This window comes from Phoxinus phoxinus (assembly GCF_949152265.1).
Source record: "Phoxinus phoxinus genome assembly, chromosome: 10".
Taxonomy (NCBI): Eukaryota; Metazoa; Chordata; class Actinopteri; order Cypriniformes; family Leuciscidae; genus Phoxinus; species Phoxinus phoxinus.
In genome coordinates, this window is record NC_136885.1 from 960,001 (window position 1) to 967,500 (window position 7,500).

General features: G+C 44.0%; 1 protein-coding gene across 11 annotated transcripts in view; it reads left to right on the forward strand.

The window, feature by feature from the left end:
* Positions 1–7,500, forward strand: part of bbs9 (Bardet-Biedl syndrome 9) — a 165,918-nt gene that overhangs the window by 56,610 nt on the left and 101,808 nt on the right. The gene's annotated exons all lie outside the window — the stretch shown is intronic.

Below are 7,500 nucleotides of genomic sequence, written 5' to 3' on the forward strand. Positions count from 1 at the left end.
GCAGTTTTAAGCAGAAAATACTCAGCAATGCTGTCGACTTATGAACTTACACATGTGTGTGTTAAAGCAGATTAATAACGCCACATACACATAAACTACATTGCAGTGTTATTTCTTGATGTTTAGAAGGCAGCTGTCTGACTCTGAAATGGTGAATGGGAACATTAGCAACACATTATTAGCTGTTTGATAACGTAGTGAAAGGCTAATCATATAAATGACCGTTATGTGTCTGATGTTGTAGAGAGCGATTCAGAAACGCATCACCATTCTGATACATCGACTTGTAGACGAGCCTGTATAGTCTGCTCTTCCACTTCTTATCCTGAATCAGTTTCTGGCTGAATTAAATCAACATTTCCTCTTGCCGTTGTGTTGCGTTTACTACAGTACCGTTGAGCGAGTGGATCTCTGAGCTGCTGTGAGTGAGTTAAGGCGGGGCTCATTTGCATATTCATGGTTTTGTGTATGTTAAATGAAGCAAGGGTGTCAAGTTACATTCGAGATATTATAAGGCATGAAGACATTATTTCACAGGGGAAAACATTTAAATATTGTGATTATAGTGTATATCTTTATATAGTGCAATTATATTTGTTTACTCGTGGGATTAAAACCAGACTGAATGTCCGTTAACAAACACACTTTTCATGCTAGCTTCAGGATTCAGAGATGAACACGCTGTGGGCTTGCCTTTGTTCATCTTCATGCTCTTGTCTCCATCACTCTACGTGAACAGATTGTTTCCGCTCGGCCTGTGTGTGATGCTTCGGGTGCTTGTGGGCAGATTATATTTCTCTCGCTCATTCCTCCTCAACCTCACTCTCATTCCTCACACACACAGAAGCCCTGACTCTACATGCAGGATCAGCGACACGTGTTCTAGAGACTGTCTGTGCGTCCCACAAGTGTGTTTCCTGGTGTGAGAGCTTTAAAAGACTGTGTGTGTGTGTGTGTGTGTTCTGTGTGTCACTGTGTGCTGTGTTTCCCTGTAATCATCAGTAAAGGTGAAGGTGGCCCTCAGTGATTGACAGCTCTCTGCGGGGCCCCGCACTCATAATGGAGCCTCTCTCCAGCCGCTTGATTTATCTCGGCCCAAATGGAGTGTTAAACACAGCTAAACACTTCTCAACACTGATCCTCCTGTCTACAGTAATGGCCATGATGTGTGTGTGTGTGTGTGTGTGTGTGTGTGTGTGTGTGTGTGTGTGTGTGTGTGTGTGTGTGTGGAGCATGTGTGTGTTTGATGCCAGCTTCAAAAGCGGCTCTCAGGTGCTGCGTGTGTGTGTGTGTGTGTGTGTGTGTGTGTGTGTGACCTGTGCAAGGCCTCAGGGAGTTCCTGTTTTTCTTCTACTACTCTTTTCCTCTCCTCCCTCTTCATCAGCTCTTATGAGTCTCATTCACAGTTCAGAAGGGCTCAGGCACAAACACACACTGATGCACAAACACACACTGATGCACAAACACACACTGATGCACAAACACACACTGATGCACAAACACACACTGATGCACAAACACACACTGATGCTCAAACACACACTGATGCACAAACACACACTGATGCTCAAACACACACTGATGCACAAACACACACTGATGCACAAACACACACTGATGCACAAACACACACTGATGCACAAACACACACTGATGCTCAAACACACACTGATGCTCAAACACACACTGATGCTCAAACACACACTGATGCTCAAACACACACTGATGCTCAAACACACACTGATGCACAAACACACACTGATGCACAAACACACACTGATACACAAACACACACTGATGCACAAACACACACTGATGCACAAACACACACTGATACACAAACACACACTGATGCTCAAACACACACTGATGCACAGACACACACTGATGCACAAACACACACTGATGCACAAACACACACTGATGCACAAACACACACTGATACACAAACACACACTGATGCACAAACACACACTGATGCTCAAACACACACTGATGCACAAACACACACTGATGCTCAAACACACACTGATGCTCAAACACACACTGATGCACAAACACACACTGATGCACAAACACACACTGATACACAAACACACACTGATGCTCAAACACACACTGATGCTCAAACACACACTGATGCACAAACACACACTGATACACAAACACACACTGATGCTCAAACACACACTGATGCACAAACACACACTGATGCACAAACACACACTGATGCACAAACACACACTGATGCTCAAACACACACTGATGCACAAACACACACTGATGCTCAAACACACACTGATGCACAAACACACACTGATGCACAAACACACACTGATACACAAACACACACTGATGCACAAACACACACTGATGCACAAACACACACTGATGCTCAAACACACACTGATGCTCAAACACACACTGATGCTCAAACACACACTGATGCTCAAACACACACTGATGCTCAAACACACACACTGATGCTCAAACACACACTGATGCTCAAACACACACTGATGCTCAAACACACACTGATGCACAAACACACACTGATGCACAAACACACACTGATGCTCAAACACACACTGATGCACAAACACACACTGATGCACAAACACACACTGATACACAAACACACACTGATGCTCAAACACACACTGATGCTCAAACACACACTGATGCACAAACACACACTGATGCACAAACACACACTGATGCACAAACACACACTGATGCTCAAACACACACTGATGCACAAACACACACTGATGCACAAACACACACTGATGCTCAAACACACACTGATGCTCAAACACACACTGATGCTCAAACACACACTGATGCACAAACACACACTGATGCTCAAACACACACTGATGCACAAACACACACTGATGCACAAACACACACTGATGCTCAAACACACACTGATGCACAAACACACACTGATGCACAAACACACACTGATGCACAAACACACACTGATGCACAAACACACACTGATGCTCAAACACACACTGATGCTCAAACACACACTGATGCACAAACACACACTGATGCTCAAACACACACTGATGCACAAACACACACTGATGCTCAAACACACACTGATGCACAAACACACACTGATGCACAAACACACACTGATGCACAAACACACACTGATGCTCAAACACACACTGATGCACAAACACACACTGATGCTCAAACACACACTGATGCACAAACACACACTGATGCACAAACACACACTGATGCACAAACACACACTGATGCACAAACACACACTGATGCTCAAACACACACTGATGCTCAAACACACACTGATGCTCAAACACACACTGATGCTCAAACACACACTGATGCTCAAACACACACTGATGCACAAACACACACTGATGCACAAACACACACTGATACACAAACACACACTGATGCACAAACACACACTGATGCACAAACACACACTGATACACAAACACACACTGATGCTCAAACACACACTGATGCACAAACACACACTGATGCACAAACACACACTGATGCACAAACACACACTGATGCACAAACACACACTGATACACAAACACACACTGATGCACAAACACACACTGATGCTCAAACACACACTGATGCACAAACACACACTGATGCTCAAACACACACTGATGCTCAAACACACACTGATGCACAAACACACACTGATGCACAAACACACACTGATACACAAACACACACTGATGCTCAAACACACACTGATGCTCAAACACACACTGATGCACAAACACACACTGATACACAAACACACACTGATGCTCAAACACACACTGATGCACAAACACACACTGATGCACAAACACACACTGATGCACAAACACACACTGATGCTCAAACACACACTGATGCACAAACACACACTGATGCTCAAACACACACTGATGCACAAACACACACTGATGCACAAACACACACTGATACACAAACACACACTGATGCACAAACACACACTGATGCACAAACACACACTGATGCTCAAACACACACTGATGCTCAAACACACACTGATGCTCAAACACACACTGATGCTCAAACACACACTGATGCTCAAACACACACACTGATGCTCAAACACACACTGATGCTCAAACACACACTGATGCTCAAACACACACTGATGCACAAACACACACTGATGCACAAACACACACTGATGCTCAAACACACACTGATGCACAAACACACACTGATGCACAAACACACACTGATACACAAACACACACTGATGCTCAAACACACACTGATGCTCAAACACACACTGATGCACAAACACACACTGATGCACAAACACACACTGATGCACAAACACACACTGATGCTCAAACACACACTGATGCACAAACACACACTGATGCACAAACACACACTGATGCTCAAACACACACTGATGCTCAAACACACACTGATGCTCAAACACACACTGATGCACAAACACACACTGATGCTCAAACACACACTGATGCACAAACACACACTGATGCTCAAACACACACTGATGCACAAACACACACTGATGCACAAACACACACTGATGCACAAACACACACTGATGCACAAACACACACTGATGCACAAACACACACTGATGCTCAAACACACACTGATGCTCAAACACACACTGATGCACAAACACACACTGATGCTCAAACACACACTGATGCACAAACACACACTGATGCTCAAACACACACTGATGCACAAACACACACTGATACACAAACACACACTGATGCACAAACACACACTGATGCTCAAACACACACTGATGCTCAAACACACACTGATGCTCAAACACACACTGATGCTCAAACACACACTGATGCTCAAACACACACTGATGCTCAAACACACACTGATGCACAAACACACACTGATGCACAAACACACACTGATACACAAACACACACTGATGCACAAACACACACTGATGCACAAACACACACTGATACACAAACACACACTGATGCTCAAACACACACTGATGCACAAACACACACTGATGCACAAACACACACTGATGCACAAACACACACTGATGCTCAAACACACACTGATGCTCAAACACACACTGATGCACAAACACACACTGATGCACAAACACACACTGATACACAAACACACACTGATGCTCAAACACACACTGATGCTCAAACACACACTGATGCACAAACACACACTGATACACAAACACACACTGATGCTCAAACACACACTGATGCACAAACACACACTGATGCACAAACACACACTGATGCACAAACACACACTGATGCTCAAACACACACTGATGCACAAACACACACTGATGCTCAAACACACACTGATGCACAAACACACACTGATGCACAAACACACACTGATACACAAACACACACTGATGCACAAACACACACTGATGCACAAACACACACTGATGCTCAAACACACACTGATGCTCAAACACACACTGATGCTCAAACTCACACTGATGCTCAAACACACACTGATGCTCAAACACACACACTGATGCTCAAACACACACTGATGCTCAAACACACACTGATGCTCAAACACACACTGATGCACAAACACACACTGATGCACAAACACACACTGATGCTCAAACACACACTGATGCACAAACACACACTGATGCACAAACACACACTGATACACAAACACACACTACACTGATGCTCAAACACACACTGATGCTCAAACACACACTGATGCACAAACACACACTGATGCACAAACACACACTGATGCACAAACACACACTGATGCTCAAACACACACTGATGCACAAACACACACTGATGCACAAACACACACTGATGCTCAAACACACACTGATGCTCAAACACACACTGATGCTCAAACACACACTGATGCACAAACACACACTGATGCTCAAACACACACTGATGCACAAACACACACTGATGCACAAACACACACTGATGCTCAAACACACACTGATGCACAAACACACACTGATGCACAAACACACACTGATGCACAAACACACACTGATGCACAAACACACACTGATGCACAAACACACACTGATGCTCAAACACACACTGATGCTCAAACACACACTGATGCACAAACACACACTGATGCTCAAACACACACTGATGCACAAACACACACTGATGCTCAAACACACACTGATGCACAAACACACACTGATACACAAACACACACTGATGCACAAACACACACTGATGCTCAAACACACACTGATGCTCAAACACACACTGATGCTCAAACACACACTGATGCTCAAACACACACTGATGCTCAAACACACACTGATGCTCAAACACACACTGATGCACAAACACACACTGATGCACAAACACACACTGATACACAAACACACACTGATGCACAAACACACACTGATGCACAAACACACACTGATACACAAACACACACTGATGCTCAAACACACACTGATGCACAAACACACACTGATGCACAAACACACACTGATGCACAAACACACACTGATACACAAACACACACTGATGCACAAACACACACTGATGCTCAAACACACACTGATGCACAAACACACACTGATGCTCAAACACACACTGATGCTCAAACACACACTGATGCACAAACACACACTGATGCACAAACACACACTGATACACAAACACACACTGATGCTCAAACACACACTGATGCTCAAACACACACTGATGCACAAACACACACTGATGCACAAACACACACTGATGCTCAAACACACACTGATGCACAAACACACACTGATGCACAAACACACACTGATGCACAAACACACACTGATGCACAAACACACACTGATGCTCAAACACACACTGATGCACAAACACACACTGATGCTCAAACACACACTGATGCACAAACACACACTGATGCACAAACACACACTGATGCACAAACACACACTGATACACAAACACACACTGATGCACAAACACACACTGATGCACAAACACACACTGATGCTCAAACACACACTGATGCTCAAACACACACTGATGCTCAAACACACACTGATGCTCAAACACACACTGATGCTCAAACACACACACTGATGCTCAAACACACACTGATGCTCAAACACACACTGATGCACAAACACACACTGATGCACAAACACACACTGATGCTCAAACACACACTGATGCACAAACACACACTGATGCACAAACACACACTGATACACAAACACACACTGATGCTCAAACACACACTGATGCTCAAACACACACTGATGCACAAACACACACTGATGCACAAACACACACTGATGCACAAACACACACTGATGCTCAAACACACACTGATGCACAAACACACACTGATGCACAAACACACACTGATGCTCAAACACACACTGATGCTCAAACACACACTGATGCACAAACACACACTGATGCTCAAACACACACTGAT